General features: G+C 40.8%; 1 protein-coding gene across 4 annotated transcripts in view; it reads right to left on the bottom strand.

Annotated features, from left to right (window-relative positions):
• zfyve28 (zinc finger, FYVE domain containing 28) overlaps positions 1-27064 on the bottom strand; it is a 206765-nt gene that overhangs the window by 179224 nt on the left and 477 nt on the right. The window lies entirely within an intron of this gene.

The raw sequence follows: 27064 nt of genomic DNA, 5'->3' as shown, positions 1-27064 counted from the left end.
GGGGGGGGGGGGGGGCACTTGTTATATTGTGTAGGTTATATTACATTGTAGATTTCTAGAAGGCAGTTGATCAAAGTGCCACAATTACCAGCCATTGGAAAAAAGGCTCATGATGTAGGGGGAAAACGTTGTATAAACATAAGATTGTCAGAATAAATGGGCTTTTTCAGGCTGGCAGGATGTCACAAGCAGTGTACCACTGGGATCAATGCTAGGGCCTTAAACTCCACAAGTTACATACATGATATGGATGAAAGGAAAGTGTAGTTGCTAAATATGCTGATGACACGAAGATAAATGGGTTTGACAACAAAGGGATATAAGATAGGTGACCTGAGTGGGCAAAGATCTGGCAAATTGTATATAATGCGGAAAAGCGGAAAATTCTCCATTTTGGCAGAGGGAATAAAAAAGCAGCACATTAGCCAAAATGAGGTGAGAGGATGCAGGGCGGAGAAGTGCACATATCACAGAGGTTCATAAGCAGGTAGCAAGTAGACTAGTATCCTCCAGAGTTTAGAGTCAGAGCTGAATTAGTTAAACACAAAGATCCTGAAGGGACTTGGCCAGGTGGATGGTGCAAGGATTCTCTTGTGGGAGATTCTAAATCAACTCAGTCAGAAAAGTGGCTTTACTGTTACCATGAAGTGCCAAAAGTTTCCTCAATCCTAAGCAATTGTGATCATTAACAGGCAAAAGGAACATTTATATTTGAGTGCACTCGGAATTTTAGGTGTATGCAAATCAATTTTTTTTCTTCAACACCTATGATGTGGGAATGACGTGCAAGAAAATAAATCTGGAAAGCAACAGTAACACCATTACTAATAAGGGACAGGTGTTAAAAATTTGCGGAGAGAAAGAAAGGCAAACCGTTGACAGCTATTCTCACCAAAATGGTAGCCAGACTGCAGTAATTTTGAAACATTACCCAATGAAGCAGACCAGATAGATTTAAATTTCAGTCATCTGACTGCGATGAATAGGTTAACACAGCCATGCTGACAGTATGACCACCACGAATGTGCTCAACACTGCTAGGTTACAGAGTAGAATGTAACCCAAAAATGTTACTTCTAATCAGCAGCCAGTAACCTCCATCAGGACCATGCACATGCAGACAGCAGGATCAGATTAGTCATGATGGTTCTAAAGAACTGACACCTTCCTGCATTCCATCAAGGTTCAGATGCAAGTCACGCTCGTACAGTTAAGAGTACACCAGTGGGAGCCTGGCACCTGTTGAGCTGTTGACCAGCAGCAAGAATCAACACCTTTGCAAGAACAGAGGCAATAGCTAAGGTTGATAGAATATGGTTCAAACAAAAAAAAGCATTCATCCAGCCATGGAGAAAAAGAATGGAACAAAAAAGTAGACAAAAGCAACTGGAAAATTAAACATTTAACTCTAAAACCTTGTATATAAATAGTGAGAAATAGTGGAAGGTGCATTCATTGATAAAGACCAAAAATGTATGTCATGCATGCACCATTTGAAAATTATTCAGAGTAATATACATTAATTACTTGGATAACAAGTGAATACACTATTGTCAAGTTTGCAAACTACAAAAATACATAAGGAGGGAACAGCTGAAGATGACAGTCTGCATGGACTTCAACAGTGTCCTCATTCCCCCTTCCCCCACCTCACCATAGTTCCAAACTTCCAGTTCAGCACTGTCCCCATGACTTGTCCGGTCCACGCTTCAGGCTCACTGCCTTTATTCCTGATGAAGGGCTTTTGCCCGAAACATCGATTTCGCTGCTCCTTGGATGCTGCCTGAAGTGCTGTGCTCTTCCAGCACCATTAATCCAGAATCTGGTTTCCAGCATCTGCAGTCATTGTTTTTACCCTGCAGAGAGATATAGTCAGGTTAAATGAATAGGCAAAAACTTGGCAGATGGAATATAATATGGGAGCATTTGAGATTATGCACTTTCGTACCAAGAGGAGCTCAATACGAGTTACATGGAGAAACCTGCAGAAAGCCACAGTACAGGAGGAGGAAGAGGAGACAATGAGGACAGCACAGGAATAGGCTCTTCAGCCCACCAAGATTGTGCTGACCTATGATACCTTTTGTAAACTTAATCTTTTGTCTCTATACTCTGCCTATTCCAATATCAGTAAAAATGGCTCTTAAACATTGCTATTGTATCCTCTTCCACCAACATATTGATCACATTCTAGTTACCTCGCACCTTCTGCATAGACACTGGCCTCATCTCCTTTAAATTTACCCCTTTTACCTTAAACCAACTGAGTGACATTTCTACTCTAGGATAAAGACTCCAGCTGTCCATTTTAACAATGCCCGTCAATTCTGTAAACTTCTGTCACCTCATATCCTTCGACATTCAAGTGAAAATCAAACCAAGTTTGTCCCATCTCTCCTCGTAGGTCATACTCACCAAACCAGGCAATATCCTGGCAAACTGTTTCTGTAACTTCTCTAAAGCCTCCACGTACTTCTGGCAATGTGGCAAACAGAACTGTGCGCAATAATCCAAATGTAAACTGAAGTTCCATACAGCTGCACTTACTTAGATTAGGTTAGATTCCCTACAGTGCGGAAACAGGCCCTTCGGCCCAACAAGTCCACACCGACTCTCCGAAAAATAACCCACCCAGTCCCATTTGCCTCTGAATGATGCACCAAACACTATGGGCAATTTAGCATGGCCAATTCACCTAACCTGCACATCTTTTGACCTACAATTTTATACTCTACACCCTGAACAATGAAGGCAAACAAATCATATACCTTCTTGACCATCTGATCCATCTAAGTTTACAATTTCAGGGAACTATGGACCTGTATGCAGAGATTCCTCTGCATATTGTTGCTATTCATGGTTCAGCTATTTCCTGTGCGCTTCCATCCTGCATTAGATCTTCCAAAATGCATCAACCCATTGGTTCGGATTAAACTCCATCTGCCATTTCTCCATCCAAGTCTCCAGCCTATCAAGATCCTGCTGTATCCTCTGGCAATCCTCATTATCTGCAACTTCTCCAAATCTTTGTGCCATCTGCAATCTTACTAATCAGGCCACCTACATTCTTCTCCAAATTATTTACATAATTATAAACAACAGGGGCTCCAGCACTGATCACAGATCTGTAGTCAAAAAAACCCTATGACCAAGCTAGTACAGTATCCTTCTTACCAGCTCACTGTGGGCCCATTTTACTTCATTTTTTGTCTCTGCCAGGAAGAACCTTGTCAAAGACATTGATAAAAGTGTATATATCGATCTGTCCTTAAATCATTTGTCACTTGCTCAAAAACCTCAAATTTGAGACATAACCACCCTCCACAAAAAGCCATGCTGTCTATCACTGATAAATCTTTTTTTTTAAATGGAGAGTAAATTCTATCCAAGAATTTTTTCCACTAATTTCCCTACCACTGATGTAAGGCTCACTAACCTGGAATATCCCCGATTATCCCTGATGATTTCTTAAAAGGAACAAAGCTGGTTCTTCTCCAGTCCTCTAGGACCATTCCTGTGACTAAAGAGGGTACAAATATTTCATAAAAGGGCCCTGCAATTTCCTTGTCCTTGCCTTGGTCAGCATTCTACAGTAGATCCCATCAGATGCTGGGAGCTGTCCATCTTAATGCTTTTCCAAACACCCAACACAACCTCCTTTTTAGACTGACAGCCCTAGATCACCAACTTACCTCTCTCTGGACTCACTAACCACTACATTCTTCTTCGTCAATGTTTTAAGGGCTCACCCACTTGCAATCATAAATTCCTTTTTCATCTTTGAGTGGGCCTAACATTTCCCTAACTATACATCTATAGGGAGCAAGAGGGTAGAAGGCCTTGGGATTATCTTTAAACCTGTTCGCCAAATACATTTCACAGCCCTTGTTAGCCCTAATTCCTTGTTTGAGTTCAATCCTATATTTTTTTTCTTCAAGGGCTCAGTCTTCTGTTTCCTGAATCTTACATTTGCATTCTTTTTCCTTTTTCACCAAGTTCTCAATTTCTCTTGTCATCTAAGAATCCTGAATCTTGCCATTTTTATCCTTGATTTTCATAGAAACAGGCTGGTCTTCCACTCTAATCAACTGGCCTTTAAACAACTCCCAGCTGCCAAATGTGGATTTGCCCTCAAACAGCCACCCTTAAATCTACATTTCCCAGTTTCTGCCTAACATGTGATTGTCAACCTGGCCCCTACTTAGTACTTTCACCTGAAGACTGCTCTTATTCTTATCCAGAAGTAATTTAAAACTTATTGAATTATGGTCGCTATTTCCGAAATGCTCGTCCAATGAAACTTCAAACACATGGCTGGGCTCATTCCATAATTCTAGGTCTAGTACGACTACTTCCCAACTATTAATATATTGTTTCAAAAAATCATCCTGGACACATGTAACAAATTGACCCCCACCTAAGCCCCTGGTACAGAGTCCCAGTCAAAATAGGGAAAAGTTAAAATCACCCACTACTGTTTTTGTTTTGTTATTTTTCCATAATCTGTTTCTCCATCACCCACTGCTTGGGAGGCCTGTCTTTCCTCAGCACAGCTGTGATCTTCTCCCTTATCAGTAATGCAACTCCCCTACCTCATTCACATCCCTCTATATTATGCCTGTAATATCTAAATCCTAGAACGTTAAGTTGCCAGTCTTGTCCCTCTTTCAGTCATATCTCTAATAGCTACAACATCACAGTTATAGGTATTAATCCAAGCTCTAAGTTCATCTGCCTTACCTGTCATACTCCTCACACAAAGAAATACATCTCAGACTACCAGTTCCAGTGACAGACAGTAACCTCTTCCTTTGTTTATCCTCTGACCTCAGTTTCAGATTCATCCTCAGTCCATTTACTTGCTGACCTGCTGTTGTTTTCTATCCTCTTACAACACAAGTTTATATCCTCCCTGCCAGGAAATTGGTGCCCCTCCACTTTAGTGCAACCAGCTCATCTTGCCCAAGTCCCACCTGCCCTCGAAGACATCTCAATGATCTACATACCTGGAGCCTTTCCTCTTGCATCAGCTCTTTAGCCACAGTTTTAGAATGTGCAATTATTGTATTCCTAGCCCCAACAGCACATGGCACAGGAAGTAACCCCAAGATTACAAACCTAGAGGTTTACTTTTCAACTTCATCAACTCCTTTCCACCTATTTCATTAGTACCAATTTAGACCAGTGTCCGCTCACCCTCCCCCTCAAGATATCCTGTGCCTGATCAAAGACATCCTTGAGGAGAAAGTGAGGTCTGCAGATGCTGGAGATCAGAGATGGAAATGTGTTGCTGGAAAAGCACAGCAGGTCAGGCAGCATCTAGGGAACAGGAGAATCGACGTTTTGGGCATTAGCCCTTCTTCCCAAAGACATCCTTGAGCCTGGGACCAAGGAGGGAACATATTTGAGTCATGTTCATTGCCTCAAACTCCTGTCTGTGCCTTTGACTGTAGAGTACCCCATCACTACTGTATGCCTACCCAGTCCTGAAGGGAATTGTTCACTACCTTCCATGCTTACACATCTTTTAGTGCTTACCCAACTCTTCTCTGTTGCTATCGCTCTGACCGGTGGAGTGACCAGCTTGCTAAATGTCTTATCATGACATTCCCAGCCATATGGATGCTGTGTATGATGAGTCCTTCCACAGCTTCAGGGGCTCCATACAGCTAAACAGGAGCTGCAGCTGAACACACTTCCAGGAAATGTCCCCAATTTCCCACCTATTGCCGGAGCTGCATTCCATGGGGCTGAGTTCACATGCCATTTCAAATCTTTTTAATTAAAATCAACCTTACCTACAGACAATAACCCAGGAACTGAAAAAAAACTTTACCCGCTAATCACCAAACTCTAGTCTCTCACTCCTGCTCTCCATTTCTAGCAGACCACAACTACGAAAAAAGTATGTATTGCCCTCTGTCTCTCCAGAGATTTACTCATTCAGCCTGCAAACTTGGTTTTGGAGCAGCCAAACTCATCACCTTTTGAGCCATGACATCACGGCCAGAGCTCTGTCCCTCGATTCTGCTCCACTTACACCCTGACTGACCCCACTCCTCAGGTATTTATCATGTTGCCATGACCGTTGCTCACCCCCAGGTTTGTCCTCCTTTGCTCTCTTACAGATACTGTTACTACTCAGACTGATATTTTTCATGAATTGGGATTTGGGAGTCCTCATGAACGAGTCACAGAAAACTAGCATCCAAGTTCAGCAGGCAATTTGGAAGGCAAATGCAATATTGGTCTTTGTTTTAATGCTCCATATCCTTTGAAAACAGAGTGATCTGGCTGAAGTTAGACAATTCAGTAGTCAGCACAGTTGGAATAACTTGAACAGTTTTCAGTCCATATCTAAAGATATTCCTGCATTACAGGCCGTCCAGAGCAGGTTCACCAAGTTGATCTTACGTATGAATGGATTCTTTTTTGAGGAGAGGTCGAAGAGGCTGGGCCTGTCCTAGAATCATACTGTGCAGAAGAGGTCCTGAGGTCCATTGAGTCTGCACCAATATATAAGCAACACCTGACCTTCAACCTAAACCCATTTACCAGCACGTGGCCCATAGTCTTTAATGTCATGATGTGACCGCAATTTCCCTTCGCAAGTGGTTGAAGATGCCCTCCAACGCATCTCATCCACATCCTGCACCTCCACCCTCAAACCCCACCTCCTTCCAATCACAACAAGGACAGAAACCCCCCACCCCCCGGTCCGGAGGAATTGCAAAACCTGTGTCCACACCTCCCCCCAAGGCCCCAAAGGAGCCTTCCGCATCCATCAAACTTGCACCTGCACTTTCACCAATGTCACTTATCGTATCCATTGCTCCCGATGCAGCCTCCTTTACATTGGAGAGACTGGACACCTTCTCGCAGAGTGCTTTAGGGAACGTCTCTGGGACACCCGCACCAATCAATCCCACCGCCCTGTGGCCGAACCTTTCAACTTCCCCTCCCACTCTGCCAAGGACACGCAGGACCTGGGCCTCTTCCACCGCCACTCCCTCACCACCCGGCACCTGGAGGAAGAACACCTCATCTTCCTCCTCGGGACCCTTCAACCCCAGGGCATCAATGTTGACTTGGCCAGTTTCATTGCCCCTCCCGCCACCTTATCCCAGTTCCAACCTGCCAGCTCTGCACCATCCTCATGACCTGTCCTACCTGCAAATCCTCCTTCCCACCTATCCGCTCCACCCTCCTCTTCAACCTATCACCTTCAACTCCACCTCCATCCACCTATTGTACTCTTAGCTGCCTTCTCCCCAGCCCCAACCCCCTCCCATTTATCTCTCCACACCAGAGGCTTCCGACCTCATTCCTGATGAAACGCCGATTTTCCTCGGATGCTGCCTGACCTGCTGTGCTTTTCCAGCGACACTCCAATCTTGACTCTGATCTCCAGCATCTGCATTCCTCATTTTCGCCTATGACGTGCCAAGTGCTCACCCAAGTACTTTTTAATGGACATGAGTCTTCACCACCGCCCCCCCTCCCCGACCCCCCCCATCCAGGTAAAACATTCCAGACTGTTACCACCTCTGAGTAAAAGTCTTACCTCACCATATGATTGACCCTTCAACTAGGGAGAACAGCTGCTCCTTATCCACTCTGTACACACCCCTCAATCTTGTAACGTCAAATCAGATTGCCCCTGTCTTTGGTGCTGTAAGGAAAACAACCCAACCTTATTCAGCAAATCCTATTTTCCATCCCGGGCAGCATCGTACGGAATCTCCCCTCCAACGCAATCACATCCTTCCTATAATTGTTGCTATCAGAACCGCACACAGTACTCTAGCTCTAGTCTCAAAGTGCTATACAACTCCAACATGACTTCCTGCTTTTGTAATCTATGCTTAAATTGATAAAGGCAAGTGTCCCATATGCCTTTTTCACCACTACTAACATGCTCTTCCACTTTCAGAGACCTGTGTTCCCTTTGTTTCAAGTATCACACTGTTCTTTGAGTACTTTTTTGGCAAGTTATCCCTTCCAAACTCTATGACATCACACTTTTCAGGGTTAAATCCATCTGCCACTTGTCACTCATTTGCCCATCCTCTTTATATCTACTTGTAGCCCAAAACACACAACCTCACCATTAACCACTCAACCCATCTTGGTGTCATCCACACTTACTAATCCAAACCCCAAAAGAATCATCCATGTGACAACTAATCGGGGACCCAGCACAGATTCCTGTGCTATGTAACTGGACACTGGCTTCCAATCACTAAAGCAGCCTTCTATCTTCACCCTCTGTCTCCTCCAACTCAGTCAATTTTGAATCCACTTGATCAAATTGCCCTGTATCCCATGTACATTTGCCTTCTTGATAAGTCTCCTATGGGCACTTGTCAAAGGTTTGCTGAAATCCATATAAACAACATCAACTGCATTACCCTCAACTACACACCTGGTCAAAAAACTCAAGTTTGTTAGGCATGACTTCCCTCTGATTAAGCCATTCTGACTATTGCTGATCAAGCCTTGCTTCTCCAAATAGGGATAGATGCTCTCTTTCAAAACTTTCTTCAATAAATTTCCCTACAACTGACAAGACTCACTGGTCATTGTACTCACTGGAATGTACAAGACTGAAATCCTTGTAGTTAGTTTTGATTCACTCAACAAACTGTAGTCTGGTAAAGTTGCACATTATTGTTTTATACAACTGTTAATTTAGAATGTACAAGGGGGAACAAGACAGCGTGGACGCAGAAAGGTTGCTGCTTCTTTTAGGAGAACCTAGGACCAGAAGACAGACAGACAGTTTATCAGAAAGGGAATCAAGGGTTATGGGGAAAAGGCAATGAAGTGAAGGTGAGCATTATCAGATTAGCCATGATCTCATTAAGATAGCAGAGGCAACTTGACAGGCTGAATGGCCTATTTCTGCTATGCTGTATGGTCTCAAGATACAAAATGACAGAATAATCAGACTGCCATACAAAATCTACTTTCCTTTAAAACAAAAGAAACTGCTTCATGTGCAGCTTTCAGAATGCATTTATAACAACAAATCATTCTTACTCATCATGAGTGACTTCTACTATTTCCCTCTTGTTGATCACAAGAAAATTACATATTTAGGCTCAATGAGTAACGTGGTAGAATGCTTTAATACCAGTTATACCCTACCTTTGAGAAGAATTTGGACAACTTGCATTGATGTGTCCAAATACTCACACTATCAACATTAACATTTAAAGGCCTTAAGGGTAGCCTTTTTGTACAAACCAATACCTTCTCTTCCCCAGTCCTCAAAAGGTAAATTGTACACAATTCAAGTCACAAACGTCATTTGAGAGGAAAAGACTCACTTCCTAACATTTTTGCAGGTGCAACTATTCACATTCCATCAGTTAAACCACTGATATTTCTGTGTTAAGCTATTAAATTGCTTAGTAATGTAGGAAGTGAAATGTTAAGGCTTGATCGTAATCTTGATTCAGTTAGCTGATCAGGGGACCAGGCTGTGTTGAGACTACATATTTGGAGGAAAAAAAACTAGCACGAAAATTAACATTTAATGCCTTTTTAAAATAGCAATCTTCATTTGGATAGCACTACCCCATTTCTAATTTGAAAGCACATATCTTCACACAGCTGGCAAAATCAAAATTCACTTGGTTACATGGAGATTATTTTCTCTAAAATTAAAAAGGACAAAGCAGTTTTGCACCACAGCATTATACCAAATCCAGACGTTTAATTAAAAACAGAAAATTAAAGCTGGATTCCCCTCACATGGCCAATACACTCGTCTTTAAAACCACAACGCAAAATAGCTGTGCTATCAGAGATCGTGCCTTGGACATGTCAAATTTCTAAACCTTCATACAGGAACTTGTAGGGCTCAATATGCAGCACCAAGTGTCTCAAAACATTTTCTTGGCTCAAAACATCCAACGCGTATAAAATGGATCATTAATTCACTGTAATAGAGAAATAATTGATTATTTTAAATTTTAAGGCTGCCTTAATCAGTGCTGCTGAGTCAATCAAATTTAAGATTTCCAACCTGAAAATAGGACAGGCCCAATGAGATCAGCCAATACAATGATGTATACAATACTAAGTTACTGTACACCTCATTAACCGAAGAAATTTCACGATTTGCGCTTAACATATCATTTTCAGGCTTAAATGCCAAATTGCAACTGTACACAGGGCTGCCATCATGCCAAATTCTAGTCCATTGCGACCCAACAATATTTGCACAGCACACTTACTTACATGCTGCAAAACATCATCTCGCCTGAACTTCAGTATTCCCAAACCAAGTTTAATTTAAAGAAATTCACAGGTCAGGCACACAGCTTTTACAACAATATCAACCAATTATGCAACAATACAGATTAATAGGATGAAATCCAGTTGTATGCACGCATCTGGCAGACATACAAGAAGCTGGAAAGTAACTAGGTACAAATGAATAATAGATCCCAAAAAAATTATGTTGGTACAACAAAATTCTAAATTAACAGTTGTATAAAACAATAATGTGCAACTTTACCAGACTACAGTTTGTTAAGTGAATCAAAACTAACTACAAGGATTTCAGTGTTGCGATTTCAAGTCCAGTAGATAAATGACATCACAGCATAAAGCAGGTGTGCTCTCTACAAGCAAGCCTTGTTGCAGCAGATGTAGAGGATCATTACAGAAAGCTGGCTTAACAAGCTGTACAAAGTAAGTAACAATTCACAAGAGAAAAAAGTTTCAAATGCAGCTGATTGGAATGATTAAACCATCAAATCCTGAGATGGGCCTCCTATAAGGTGGTGTAAAATGAACAAAAATATGACTAGAATCACATGCAGCCAAACCCTGGATATAATGAGCAACATTCTTTAAGTCTCTAAAAGGTATGTTGTTAAATGCAGTTTGTCAGGTGTTATTCCATTCACTATCAGATGTTTTTCTTCCATTGTGATACCACTGCATTGCACTTTATTGGAATCATAGCTTCTTTGAACAATGCAAGTGGTATTACGTAATAATTTACGTCAGATGAGTAGCAGAGTTAAAACAATTGAGCCCCACTGTGTTCTGGTGACAGGCAGAGAGGCCACAATCACTGAATGCAAATATTTTAATCTATCATGATAATAAAAATAAAATTGGACGAAAAGATATATTGTTGAGTTCTCAAACAAATTTGGCATAGGTAACAATTCAGATAATTTAGATCATCTGATAATAATGAAACACAGACTTTTGGGCATTTCTTTCTGTCTTAAATAAAAGGGGTGTAAAATTAGTATGAATGCTTATAGCAGACTAATTGACATGTCTGCTAAGTAATATTGTTGTTATGAAGATGTTGGTGAACTATACCTTTTAAGAGAGTTAAAAGCTAGCAGTGACAACACCTAGTGTTCTCAATAAGACACAATGTAACATGTGCTCCAGCTACTGGAATAGCTGGTTGCCTGGAAACAGCAAAAAGAGATTCGGTTTAAATTGTACCCCCCCAAAAAATACTAAATTCCAAATAAGTTTGAACTGAGCATATTGATAAGTTAATGACGCAATCCGATGCTCTGGGATTTAAGACCAGGGAAAGATTGAACAGTTGGGAGGAAAACTGCCAATAGATTACTCGAAAAATAGAACTTTTGTTGATCACTAACCGGTGAAGCAGAAATCCCAAGGAAGAAGAAAAAGATGACACAGGAGGACCCAAATAGAAGAACCAAAAGCTGCCTGGCTTTGAGATAAGAAGTTTTGTTTTGTAAACCTTAATTGGGAGTTTTATTGAACTAGTATTATGGAAGGGAGGGTTAAAGATTGGTTAGAGTAAGGACTTGTGAATAGTTGTTAGTTAATTATTTCTTAAAGTATGACAGAGAACAAAGTTGTTAATTTTTACTTTAAATAGTTCTTGGCGACTTGAATTTTTATAGATTACTGCATGAGATAAATCTTGTGTTGCTGGTTTTAAATTAGGCAGGAGGTTTACCCTGTGTCATAACAATCTAGAGGATTAAATATTAAAGAAGGAGAAAACCAGCAAGCAATATAGAAAGGTAATAGAGCTTCTTTAAATAGACAAAAAGAAAAAAAAAGGAGACTTAAAGTGAACATTTATCACCTAGAAAACGCAGCTGGACAAACAGAACATGGCAGAGAATGAATAACTACTTTATAGTCTTTATTAACAACGTTCCAAAAATACTAAATAATCAAGGGGCAAAAGTGAGTAGGAAATAAATGACAACCTGTAAGTACTGGGGGTAATAATTATTAATATATTAACATACGTTATTGACTTAGATGAGGAAAGTGAATGTCAAATTTGCAGATTACAAAAAAGTGAGGAGACAAGTAGTGAGGGTGACACAGAGTCCACAGAAGGAGAAACACAGATTGAGTGAGCTGTTGAAAACTTGGCAGGTGTAATATATGGTTGGACCAAATGAGTTTGTACATTTTGGATGGAAGAATAGAGAGCTGAATATTATCTAAATAGAGATAGACTGTAGAAGGCTACACAGAAGGATCTGGGAGTCCTAACGCATGATCACAAAGCTACCATTATAAGTACACACTGCCACAGAAAGCTGTTGAGATGAAATAATGTAATGTTTGAGCAGGACTAATATATTGTTATCAATGCTAAAAGAGTCAAAGGGCACGGAGAGAAAGGAGGAACAAAGGTTGAGTTGTATGATCAGCCATGATCATGTTAAATGATGGCGTAGGCTCAAGAAATTGAATGATCTTCTCCTGATCCTATTTCCTCCCTTCCATATTAAACATGAAATGTTAGAATGTTGGGCTTTATTTCAAAGGAAATGTAGTATAACATTAGCAGAGTCTTGCCTTACATTGTTTCAGCATCAGTTGGACCACATCTGGTTCAGTTACGACATGGGGTAAACCCCTCTGCTAATTTAAACCTGACACACAGAAGCTAACCTCACGCTTTCATCTGTTAAATTTCAGAGGCAAAGAACTACCCCAGAGGTCACTATTTAAAGTAAAAATTAACAATTTTATTCTTGAAGTCCAACCGAAAATATAAAAACCAACAATTACTTCTGACTCCTTTCTCTTAAACCTACCTTTTGCCTCCCACTCCACAATTATGGTCTAATTTAAAAAAAAACACAAATCAAGATTTACAAAGTTCAAATTTTAAGATCAGCCAGTTGTCGAATCTTCTCTTTCTCTGTAGATTTTCCGGTCATCTTTTCTTCAGTATTTTGCTTCACAGGTCCTTCATATGACCAGGTACCTTTCAGAGAGCTATTCGACTCGCAGTCTATACTTGTTGGCTTTCTTGGCAGTTCTTCCCCTAACTGTTCAAAATATTTGGATTTTATACCCCAAAAAACTTTGGATCATTTCCTTAGTATTTTGATGACATCAAACCAAATTCAAATTTGGTTGGAGTTAGGTATCTGGGGCATAATGTAAACCGATTGGCTGAATTTGAATTTGTTTTTGTTCCAAGGCAATGCAACACCAACTAAGTGTTACATTTCTACCTTGTTCAGGTCACTGTTTTCAGTCAGCCCTTGCTCGCTTCCTCTCTCCCAAAGTTACAGTACACCTCTACACTTTCATAACACCACTTATCAAAAGGGAAGACGAGATTAGATTCCCTACAGTGTGCAAACAGGCCATTCGGCCCAATAAGTCCACACCAACCCTCTGAATAGTAACCCATCCAGATCCATTCCCCTCTAACGCACCTAACACTATGGGCAATTTAGAATGGCTAATTCACCTGACCTGCACATCTTTGGACTGTGGGAGAAAACCGGAGCACCCAGAGGAAACCCACGCAGAAATGGGGACATTGTGCAAACTCCACACAGACAGTCGCCCAAGGCTGGAATCAAATGTGGGTCCCTGGTGCTGTGAGGCAGCAGTGCTAACCACTGAGCCATCGTGCCACCCAATACTGCACCTGGTATTCCCAGGCAATGTATTGAAATTGGAGGCAGTCCAGAGGAGGTGCATTAGCCTGACGGTCAATATGCAGCAAAGGTTGAGTAGGCTGGGCCTGTACTCAATTTAGAAGAATGTCAGCCAAACTTATGCAAAAAAGTAGAGTCCAGGATCAGTGGTCATAATCTTAGGGTAAAGAGTCACCCATTTAAGATAGACATGGAAGGAAATTGTGGAATTTTCATTTCAAACCACAAAAGCTGTCAAGACTAGATTGTTCATTTTATTCAAGGCTGCGCGCACAGATTCTAAATCGGTCAGGGAATAAAAGGGTTATGGAGAAAAGGCAGATAGTGAGTTTAGGATCAGACTGGATAGGCCAAATGGCCTACTTCTTTATCCATGTCTTATGGTCCTATCAAATAAATTAACACTCAGGACAGCACAGTGTAACCACCCAATTTATCACCCCTACTATATGTATCCTAAATACAATATCCAAAATTCAGTTGCAGCATTAAATAATTAGGGGAAAAAAGGAACAATTTTCCACAACAGAAGTCAGTAAGCATACCCCTTTTGCTCCAAAAATTCTCTCATATCAGAAAGCTGCAATACAACAGGATTTGGAGGTACTTATGCACAAAACACAGCAAGCTAGCAGCAGGTAATCAGGAAAGTTATTAGAATGTTGGAGTACACAAAAGGGAAGTACTTCTCAACTGTACAAGGTGCTGGTAAGACCACACCTGGAATAATGTAAGCAGCTTTGGTTCACCTTGTTTAAAGGGGAAATGTTATTTCATTGGAGGCACTTTGCAGAAGATCCCTGGTATGAGGGATTGTCTTATGAGCAAAGGTTAAACAGGTTGGGACTGTACTCACTAGAGTTCAGGAAAATGAGTGGCAATCTCATTAAGACATAAGATTCTTTCAGGGCTTGATGGGTAAATGCTGAGAGGATGCTTCCCCTCATGGGAGAGTCGAACACCAGACAACACATTGTCAGAATAAAGTGGAACAATTTAAAAGTTGACATGTCTTATCCACCACAGTGTTGCTATTTTTCTGGTACCTTACTTCAGTCAATACACATGCACTAGAAATGTAGTTTCAGAATCAGAATGGTGCAAAAGCATGCCATAAAGCCAATGCATCTCCACCAGCTCCACATACAAAGTGTAAATTATTAATATCTATCAGGAAAAAGGAAAGGGTCCTAACTGACCTCTGGGAAACTTCACTACAAAATAAAATTTTCCCAGCCCAAATATTAAAAAAACGATTTATCACTATCCAACCAATTTCGCATCTACATTTATTGTTTTAAAAAAAGTCATTCTGGGGATGTACTGATGCCAGTATTTATTGCCCACTAATTGCCTTGGAAAAAGCAGCAACAAGCAGCCTTTTTGAACCACTGCAGTCCATTTGATGGAGATAGATGCACAATGCTGTTAAGGGTGAAAGGAATTACAGGATTTTGACCTGACAACACAGTGAAATATTTCTTAGTCAGTAGTTTGAAGGAGAACTTGCAGGTGCTAGCGTTCCTTTGTATCTACGATCCTAGACCTTCTAGCAAGAACAGTGATAGGTTTGGAAGGTGCTAAGGAGCCTTGGGGAATTTCTGCACAGAGCACAATTTTGGTCCAATGCTGGTTTCAGAAGTGAATCTGATGCCAATCAAGCAGTTAGCCTGGATGCTGTCAAGTTGGAGTGTTCTTGAACTTGCATTCATTCAGCCAAGTAGAAAGTAGGCCAATCATAACTCCTGACTTCAGGTGAGCAGGCTTTAGGAGTCAGTTGTTGGATTCCTAGCCTCTGACCTGCTCTTGAGGCCACAGTATTTATATGGCCAATCCAGTTCAGTTTCTTGTCAATACAGCAAGTGTTTTATTAACTGGAACTTATTTGGCAATTGATCAAATATGCCAGTTCATCAAGAGGTCCACATAATATAAAAACACACTAAGTAATAGCAAATGTAATGCAGGGGATATGCACATCACTATTATACTTTATTTACTGCATAATTCATTAAAATAATAATGCAACTTGGCCTTTAATTAAACTTGTCAGACATCCTTCTCACTTGCACCCTCAATCGATTATTCAGACATCGCAGAAATCGCGATAATATAGTTAACTTCCAGGATTTTAAAATATATAATTGTTTTTTGCTGATTTATCAATAGTGCCAGTTAAAACAAAAGTTTCTTGTCATTTTCTGAGGATGTCAACAGCAGTCAGTATAGCAATGATAATGTCTCAGGTTAGACCATAGAACATTACAGCGCAGTGCAGACGCTTCAGCTCTTGATGGTTCCACAGGTCAGTGCAACAATCTGAAGCCCATCTAACCTACACTATCCCTTTCTCATCCACATGCCTATCCAATGATCATTTAAATGCCCTTCAAGTTGGTCAATCTACTACTGTTGCAGGCAGTGCATTCCACGTACCTACTACTGAGTAAAGAACCTATATCTCTCACCCCACAATTTAAAGCTATGCCCGCTCATGTTAGCCATTGTTTTAAAAAATTCTCAAGGTCAGGTTCGTAGGAGAGTAGTCTGACACAGAACAAACGACCAAGAGGCGAGTCTGCTAGAATATGGGCATTTTATTCCCCGCAGCGTCGCCACAACCAGGTCTCATACAACGGGTCTGGCTTATACTCACTCTACATGTTACCGGAACTGGGAGCCGTCAGTTCTCGTAGAGCGGTTGCCAACAACCCACGCTCGGCGGTTAAACGTAACCCCGGAGCAGACTCACCGAACTGGAGACTTTTCCAGCTGATATACTCTTTTCCAGATATAAACATTCATGTGAACAGCAGAGCAAGGCTAAAAAACACATTCCATTCTGGTTACATACAGATAAGAAGATTCACACGGGGAGGTGTGTAATAAGATTCACACGGGACTAAGCAACACCTCCATTCCGGTTAGATTCACACATGTATTGGGACATAATTTTTAACCGTTTCACCACATTCCACTGCTTGGAATTTTACACCACATTCCACTGCTTGGCCCAATACATGTGTTACATTATGATTCACACATGTATTGGGACATAATTTTACACCACAGCCATCAGAGGAAAAAGGCTCTCTCTGTCCACCCTACCTAACACATTGATTATCTTCTATGTGTCAATTAAGTAGCCTATCAACCTCCTAACGAAAACAGCCTCAAGTCCCTCAGCCTTTCCTCGTAAGACGTTCCCTCCATACCAGGCCACATCCTAGTAAATCTCCTCTGAATCCTTTACAAAGCTTCCACATCTTTTCTATAATGCAGTGACCAGAACTGTACGCAATACTCCAAATGTGGCCGCACCAGAGTTTTGTACAGCCACAGTATGATCTCATGGTTCAGAAACTCAATCCCTTTAAAAACAAAAAACACCCTATGCCTTTTGAACAACCCTATCAACCTGGGTGGCAACTATCAAGGATCAATGTACCTGAACATAGATCTCTCTGCTCATTTACATTACTGAGAATCTTACCACGAGCCCAGTATATTGCATTCCTGTTCCTCCTTCCAAAGTGGATCACCTCACTTTTCCAGATTAAACTCCATTTGCCACCTCTCAGCCCAGCTCTGCAGCTTATTATGTTGTGCTGCAACCTACAACATCCTTCATCACTATCCACAACTTGACTGACCTTAGTGTTGTCCGCAAATTTATTAACCCATCCTTCTATGCTCTCATCCAAGTAATTTATGAAAATGACAAACAGTGGACCCAAAACAGATCCTTGCAGTACCCCACTAGGAACTGAACTTAGGGATGAACATTTCCCATCAACCACCATACTTTATCTTCTTTCAGCTCGCCAATTTCTGCTCCAAATCGCTAAATCACCCTTAATCCCATGTTCAGTATTTTGTCCAATAGCCGTCCATGGGTAACCTCAAACGCCTCACTGAAATCCATATATACCATACCAACTGCTTTACCCTCATCCACCTGTTTGGTCATCTTCTCAAAGAACTCAATAAGGTTGGTGAGGCATGACCTATCCCTCACAAGAGCGTGTTGACTATCTCTTATAACTCTTTTCAATACTTTAACCTCAACCGAAGTAAGGCTCACTGGTCTATAATTTCTAGGATTGTCTCTATTCCCCTTCTTGAACAGGGGAACAAAATTTGCTATCTTCCAGTTTTCTGGCACTATTCCTGTAAACAAAGAGCAAAGCCAAAGGCCTGGCAATCTCCTCTCTGGTTTCCCAAGAGAATCCTAGGATAAATCCCATCTGGCCCATGGGATTTAGAAATTTGTAAAGTGTAAAAATAGATAACACCTTCTCCCTATGCATCTAACTAGTAGCCTGTATCTCAGCATTCTCCTCGACCACATTGTCAGTATTCACACTAGAAAAAAAAAACAAGTAGTATTTCCCCTATCTCCTGACCCCATGCACAACTTCCCACTACTTTACTTGATTGGCCCTCATCTTACTCTAGTCATTTTTTTCTTCCTGATAGACCTATAAAAAGCCTTGGGGTTTTCCTTGATCCTATCCGCCAACGACTTCTCATGTCGCCTCCTGGCTCTTCTTAGCTCTCTCTTTAGGTCTTTCCAGGCTAACTTGTAACTCTCAAGCGTCCTAACTGAACCATCACATCTCATCCTAACATAAGGCTTCCTCCTCTTGAAGGAGAGTCAACTTCCATAGTAAACTGCGGCTCCCGCACTCGACAACTTCTTCCTTGCCTGACCGGTACAGATTTATCAAGGATCCACAGTACCTGGTCCTTTAATAAGCTCCACATTCCAACCTTGCCCACCCCCTACAGTTTCCTTCCCCGTCCTATGCATCCTAAATCTTGCCTAATCGCATGGTAATGGCCTTTCCCTCCAACTATAACTTTTGCCCTGTGGTATATCCCTATCCCTTTCCATTACTAAAGTAAACATAAATGAATTATGGTCATGACAACCAAAAAGTGTTGTACCTCCAAATCTAACACCTGGCCGGGTTCATTACCCAGCACCAAATCTAATGTGACCCTGCCCCTTGTTGGCCTGTCTACATACTGTTTCAGGAAACCCTCCTACACACACGACACAAAAACTGACCCACCTAAGTACTTGAACTATAGTATTCCTAGTCAATATTTGGAAGGTTCAAGTCCCCCATAAAAACTACCCTGTCACTCTTGCTCCTATCGAGGATCATCTTTGCTATCCTATCCTCTACATCTCTGGAACTATTTGGAGGCCTCTAGAAAACTCCCAACAGTGTAATCTCTCCTTTCTTGTTTCTAATCTCAGCCCATACTACCTCAGTAGATCAGTCCTCAAATGTCCTTTCTGCAACTGTAATACCGTCCTTGACTAACACCACCCCCGCTTACCATTTTCTCTGTTCCCACTAAAACATCTAAATCTTTGAACTTGCAACAACCATTCCTATCCCTACTCTATCCATGTCTCTGAAATGGGCACAACATTAAAACCCCAGGTACCAACGCATGCTGCAATTTCACCCACCTTATTGCTGATGTTTCTAGCATTGAAGTAGACACACTTCAAACTAACTTCTTGTTGGCTGTTAAAGGATACCAATTAGATTCCATCTTTTTGGAGATAGTCAATGCTAAACACTTGCCAGGCACAAATGTTACTTGCCACTCAAGTCAGCCCATTTCAAGAGGGCTATAATACAAGAGTTGAGAAGCTCGACTGAAGTTGTGCTCACATGAGGGGGGATCCATAGGTAGTTTACATGAATAATCACACAGATGAAGGGCTTATCATATGACAGCCTCAGAATGAAGGACGACCCTTCAGAGCTGAGATGAATTTCTTGGTACAGAAAACTACAACGGCTATGTCATTGAGTCTAGTTAAGACAGAGATAGATAAATTCCTGATTAGTAAGGGGATCAGAGGTTACAGGGAGAAGGCAGAAGAATGGGGTTGAGAAACATGTCAGGCATGATCAAACATAGAGCAGACTCAATGGGCTGAATAGCATAATTCTATTCCTAGATTATGGTTGAGATCTTGCCGCATTTAACATGAACTGCTTCACTTTCTGAGCAATCACAAATAGTCAAAACAGCAAATATCCCACCTCTGACCTTATAATGACGGAAGAAAAATTATTGATTAAGCAGCTAAAGATGATTAGGCCTAAAATAACTGAGCAACTCTACAGAAATGGCCAGGAATGGAGACGACTGCCCTCCAGCAACAACAAGTATCTTCCTTAAGGTTAAGTATGTTCTTTTGTTCCATGAGCTCTAACTTCGCTCACTTTTGTGTGCAACACTATCAAACATACTTTCAAAGTCCAATTAACCATTTCAACCACATCATCCCCACCAACCCTCTTAACGACAATACTTCATAAACTAAACAGGACAGTAGAGAAACTTCTCCTGTGATGGCCATTAGAATTAAACAACAATTCATACTGTTGCAATTAGAAATGAATAACTTGAAAAGAAAATGACAACAGATATAGTTTTGCCTTTTAATGAGTTATTTATTTGTTGCAAGTTCATGCAACAAATGTTATTTCCATATTGCTTGATGGTGCTGATAAAAAAGCAAAATGTTACCACCAAAGAGTTTTTATTCCCACTTAATTTGAAGTATAACAGAACAACATATCACATTTTCAGCTCATTAAGTGCAACCCTTTCATGTAACATAGGCAGGAAAGATAAAATGCTTTCATGTTAAAGCAGTGCATGACAAGGTCAAATTTTCAAAAATATGCCTCCCAAGAGAGAAAAAAAAAAATAAGCTTGTTCAGTCTATCAAGCCATATGGATTTAAAAGCAAAGTTTTTTTTGGAAAATGCCAGTGTCTTTCACCACATTATGCGCTAGGTATCTTATCTGGAATGGAGAACACAATAGCTCAAAATAACTAAGATGAGAACAGGACATTTGAACACTAACATTTTGATAGATTCCAAGATTTCCACTGTGCCACTTAAGGAAATTGAAACAAAATGTAAAATGCAACATTTTATAATATCATCTCAAATACTGCAAAACTGTATCTAAAGGCATTCACAGGAGATTTACAAGTACTAATTGTTCCACTGAAGGGAACATTAACAAGCTATTTAAAGGGCTGTCACGCGTTGAGAATCCCCAGACATATTGTTACCATTGCTAAAGTTTTCATACAATTTCTGGCCACAGGCTCTAATATAGAGCAAGCAACAGTGACATGTGTGTTTTTATTGCATACTATTTGCAAATGAAATTACTTATGTCATGGGGACAAAACACAAACTTTGCAATAAACTTACGACTTAGGATTTAGAACTTTAGAATCCCTACAGGGTGGAAACAGGCCCTTCGGCCCAACAAGTCCACAATGACTCTCCGAAGAGCAACCCACCCAGACCCATTCCCCTACCCTATTATCTTACGTTTACTCCAATTACTGCACCTAACCTACACATCCCCGAACACTATGGGCAATTTCGTTTGGCCAATTCACCTTACCTGCACATCTTTGGTCACATTTTCTAATCAGTGACAATCGTGAGTTCCATTGCAGATTATTAAACAGGCATTTGATAATCCTTTCCTAACTTCACAAATGGTGCTTGACATTTTCTCACCATTTTTGCCAAAACTGCTCAAGTTCCAAGGTCAGTTCCTCGAAAAGATGAGCACTTCCCCTTGAACCACTGCAATCCATGCAAAGCAGGTACACCTGTTATTCAGTGCTTTTTTTTGAGGGAGAAGGGATGTGGAGTTTGCAGGTGTTTGACTCTGACAGTAAAAGAGAGGGATATACTTGCAAATCAATGCATGGCTTGGAGAAATTGCAGGCGATGGTGCTCTCATACATTCTTATCCTGGTTGGTAGAGATCACAGGTTTAGGAGGCGCTATCGATGGAGGCTTACCGAGTTGCATGTTGGAGCCTGAAGTGGAGAGACTGAATGACACCTTGTCTGTCATGTTAGACAATCAAATAATCTGCTTTGTCCCTAACCCCACAAAAATTTCATTATTAATTTAGTGGTTAGCACTGTTGCCTCACAGCACCAGAATCCCAGGTTCGATTCCAGCCTCAGGCGTGGAGTTTGCACATTCTCCCTGTGTCTGTGTGGGTTTCCTCCAGGTGCTCGGATTTCCTCACACAGTCCAAAGATGTGCAGATCAAGTGAATTGGCCATGCTAAATTGCCCATAGTGTTAGGTGCATTAGTCAGAGGGAAATGGGTCTGGGTGGGTTACTCTTCGGAGGGTCAGTCTGGACTGGTTGGGCCTGTTTCCTCACTGCAGGAAATCTAATGTAATCTAATCTTAATGGAGCTTCGATGATCCAAGGCAAGTGGAGAATATTCCATCATGTTGTGATGTGCACCTTATAGATAATGGCAGGCTTTGAGTAGTTAGGTGGCGCATTACTTGAAATCAAGTTTCTACCCTGAATCTGCCTTTGCAGTCAGTTCACGGCTGACCCAATTCTGATCAACGGTAGCTCCCAGAATGTTGATCGTGGGAGGTTCAAGGATGATAATGCCACTAAATGAGAAAGAGAGTTACGATTCTCTCTTATTGGGGATGTCACTGCATGGCATGAGAGATATTGATAGTACTTTTTATTTTTCAGCCCAAGTTTCAACATCCTGCTGTAGATTGCTTGAGTATTTGAGGACTCAGGCATGGTACCAATACTGTGCCATCATTAGTGAACATACACACTTCTGACCTCATGGAGAGATGATCATCGTTGAAACAGCTGAAAGTGATTCAGCTGAGGATACTACAAAGAATTCTTAGAATGATGGGTCTGGGTCTTAAAAGAACTCTCTTGTGGCATTGTGATAACATCCCTACTCCTGAACCAAGAGACCCTGATTCATGTCCCAGCTGCTCCAAAAGGATTGTAATTACATCCCCAAACAGGTTGATTAGCAAAATAGGTTAGACGATAGAGCTCCAGCACCACAAGCTATATCCCTTCGTCCTAGGTAGGACTTCAAATGGAAATTCCCCCAATTCCTATCATCTTGTTTTATATCAAATATCACAGCACTTGTACAGATGCATCACACAGGTCTCAACATAGCTCTTCTGACAACACTAAAATTGCCATCCCTAGTTGGCCTACTCAGCCACTTCAGGAAGCAGTTACAAGTCAACTGCCTAGGTGCCGGACCACAGTCAGAGCGCAAACCACGTTTAAGATGACAGGTTTCCTTCATTAGAAGTTCAGTAAATGGTTGGTATTTTACAATAATCCAACAACCTTCCAGTCTTTTTTGCAGGTCCCCATTTATTTTCAAATCCAATTCAAATTCTCAAACTGGGACTTCAATCCACAAATTCTGGATTATCAGTGGAGGGTCAGTCACTCAGGTGACAACGTATAAATTTGCTTTTTTAAAAACACTTTAAATAAAAGCAAATTACTGCAGATGTTGAAAGTCTGAAACAAACAGAAAATACTGAAGAAACTCAGCATGTCTGGCAACATTTGTGGAGAGAGAAAAAGTTTACACTGCAAGACCAGTAAGATTCTTCTGCGGAACTGTTTTCAGAAGGTTATTTGAGGGATAAACAAGAATGAGCAAGGTTACTTGGAGAACCCCTTTGAAATTTCTTGTGTGTAATGTCAAAGACTCTGACAATGTGTAAACTCACTTGAGAAATCTAAGCACGACAAACTCATTTTGGCTGGAACCTGCTGAATAATAGGAACATTGATATTAACTTTGATATTTTCTAAATCAACCTGTTCAGAGATGTCATGACACACCTCTGAAACAGGTGGGACTTGAACCTGGGCCTCCAGGCTCTGTGGTGAGGGACCTGTATGAAGAGGTACAATTCATTCAGAACACCCAGAAAAAGTATAGAAAAGGAATCGAAGAAAGCAATGTCATTGATCTCAATGCCAAGGACAGATTCCACCTCCTGGAAATACCTACTAAATATGCAGTCGAAGATGAGGCACTCAGATTGGGCTTATCAGCCACACAAGAACCCATAAGCAGTGACAGAATTTTCCAAGTGGACAATCAAATCCGTTAGCAAGCAATTGCAGTGATCCAACTATGTTGAAGAGGATATCCAGTACAAATCTGAACTTTATCAAATGTACCCATGACCTACAAAATTACAGTTAAATTAATTTGTGTAGTCTCTCCTTTTAAGACAACTGCACCAAAAGAAGTAAAGACTAGGCAACTCATTTTACTTAATTAACAGTAAACCACGAAAAGCAAGCAATCCAAATTTGCATAACAGCTGCACAAGTGGTAAGTGATTTTCTTTTGAGGACAAGATTATAACCAGTGATAAACCTTCAACAAATCTGTCAAAGAAAAATGTCATGTATCTATCTGCATAATTCTTTCAAACACTTCATGAGACACGAGCTACTACAAAACACAGCATATGAAAACTACAATAAGAAAATAAAATTTTTAAATCACTTAAAACAAATTATTCAAACCTTATATTGCAAAATAGTTCAAGTATAAACCTTAAATCTAAGGCATTAATCAACTCAAAAAATTCATCTAATGGCTGTAAATTCAGCCAATTTCACTAAAAACGATATGAAATGAGAAGTAAGTGAAAATACAAATATTAAAAATAATTTATCTTAAAATTGTTTACTAAGCAGTACCTGTTTATTTGGAGAAATAAGTCAAATAAGTGATAGCTTGACTGTAAACACTTCAATTTCTAAAACTTTTTTTTAAGTAAGGCATTCCACAAGGCTCCTCATGTGAGAATGGTGAGATCTCATGGAACACAGGGAGAACGAGCCATTTGGACACGGAATTGGTTCAAAGATAGAAAACAGAGAGTGGTAGTGGAGGGTTGCTTTTCAGACTGGAAGCCTGTGACCAGTGGTGTGCCACAAGGATATGTGCTGGGTCCACTGCTTCGTCATTTATATCAATGATTTGGATGTGAACATAGGAGGTACAGTTAGTAAGTTTGCAGATGACACCAAAATTGGAGGTATAGTAGACAGCGAAGAAGGTAAAAACAATGACTGCAGATGCTGGAAACCAGATTCTGGATTAGTGGTGCTGGAAGAGCACAGCAATTCGGGCAGCATCCCGGGCTTTTGCCCGAAACATCGATTTTGCCTGTCCTTGGATGCTGCCCGAATTGCTGTGCTCTTCCAGCACCACTAATCCTAGACAGCGAAGAAGAAGGTTACCTCAGATTACAACAGGATCTTGAACAGATGGGCCAATGGGCTGAGCAGTGGCAGATGGAGTTAGATTTAGATAAACGTGAGGTGCTGCATTTTGGGAAAGCAAATCTTAGCAGGACTTATACACTTATTGGTAAGGTCCTAGGGAGTGTTGCTGAACAAAGAGACCTTGGAGTGCAGGTTCATAGCTCCTTGAAAGTGGAGTCACAGGTAGATAGGATAGTGAAGGCAGCATTTGGTATGTTCTCCTTTATTGAACAGAGAATTGAGTATAGGAGTTGGGAGATCATGTACAGTTGTACAGGACATCAGTTAGGCCAATATTTTGGAATACTGCATGCAATTCTAGTCTCCTTCCTATTGGAAGGATGTTGTGAAACGATTTACAAGAATGTTGCCAGGGTTGGAAGGTTTGAGCTACAGGGTGAGGCTGAATAGTCTGGGGCTGTTTTGCCTGCAGTGTCGGAGGCTAAAGTTTATAAAATCATGAGGGGCATGGATAGGGTAAATAAACATGGTATTTTCCCTGGGGTGGGCTAGTCCAGAACTAGAGGGCATAGGTTTAGGTGAGAAGGAAAAAGATATGAAAGGGACCCAAGGTGGAACGTTTTCATGCAGAAGGTGGTGCATGTATGGAATGAGCTGCAAGAGGAAGTGGAGGAGGCTGGTACAATTACAGCATTTAAAAAACATCTGAGAGTATATGAATAGGAAGGGTTTAGAGGGATATGGGCCAAGTGCTGCAAATGGGACTAGATTAGGTAAGGATAATTGATCAGAATGGACAAGTTGGACCAAAGAATCTGTTTCCATGTTATACATCTCTGTGACTCCATGATTCTAAAACTGTATTGTGTTAACCCTCAGTAAGAACTGACATATCAAAAGGCAGTGGCAAAATCACCGCCGTGGAAATGAACACCGCAGCTTTAAACAGAGAGCATTCCCACATCTACCAAATGAAGGTTGACCAGTCAGAACAAAGATCTAGCTTACAGCATAGGAAATAGAACTGAAAAACAAACATGACTTTGCTAATGATATAAAAAAGTTTAAATCAAGCAAATTAAACTCGCGTTTAATTTTTTAAAAACATCGGCAATTCTACAATAGTTAATATGTGCATATCCTCTTTCTTTGAAAGGCAGATTTTTAAAAAGTCAACTATATTTGTATTGAGCAAGGGAGTTGATTTTCCTAGTTACTGTTTTAACATACTTTCACAATCAGAACCACAAACACTGAACTGACAAGTGGGATGCCATTAGATAATGCGGTCATTCACACAGTGAGTGCCAGAAATTTCTCTCAACTAGTACCAAAAATCTTCGAAGACGTCAATATATTTTGAACGTGGTTATCAAAACTAGAAAAAAAAACCTCTCATTTAAGTTACTTGTTTCAAGTCAAAACGTGTCAAAATGTCTCAAAGTTCAAGCGCAATGACTGCCACTAAATAGGAAATACCAAAAATCATTCGGCAACCCAGACACAGCAATGCAATTCAACCCGTTCTAACCGATTCCCTCTGTTCCACGAATGCCCGCGATTTATGAAGCTACGTCGATGCTTTGTGCACTACAGTTAAAAGTTGAAGAAATTCTAAAATAGCATTTTATGCATACAGTAAGCAGTGGTCTGGCTTCCTTCGCAACACAATGCTTTAAAAACAAAATCACACTACAATAATCCAAAAGACCGACTGCTCATTCAAAAGCGGAGGAGAAAGAGATTCAGGATCAGCAAACAAAATTTCACCAATACGCCTTCTCGCTGCTAGCATAGACTTCAACGGAAAAAGACGAACACAGTGCTATTCCATTTTAAAGGAACAGAATCATAGCCTTTTATGCTCCATATCCTAGTGCTGCTGCATTCGTTTCGTTTCTCAATGTAAAAATCTAGGCGCTTGAATTTGCTTCCAGCAGTTGGTGCTCCAAGTTGCAAAATTAAGAAGTACTTTAA

Source organism: Chiloscyllium plagiosum, chromosome 2 (genome assembly GCF_004010195.1).
Source record: "Chiloscyllium plagiosum isolate BGI_BamShark_2017 chromosome 2, ASM401019v2, whole genome shotgun sequence".
NCBI classification, from domain to species: Eukaryota; Metazoa; Chordata; class Chondrichthyes; order Orectolobiformes; family Hemiscylliidae; genus Chiloscyllium; species Chiloscyllium plagiosum.
This window is presented reverse-complemented; position numbering and strand designations above follow the sequence as displayed.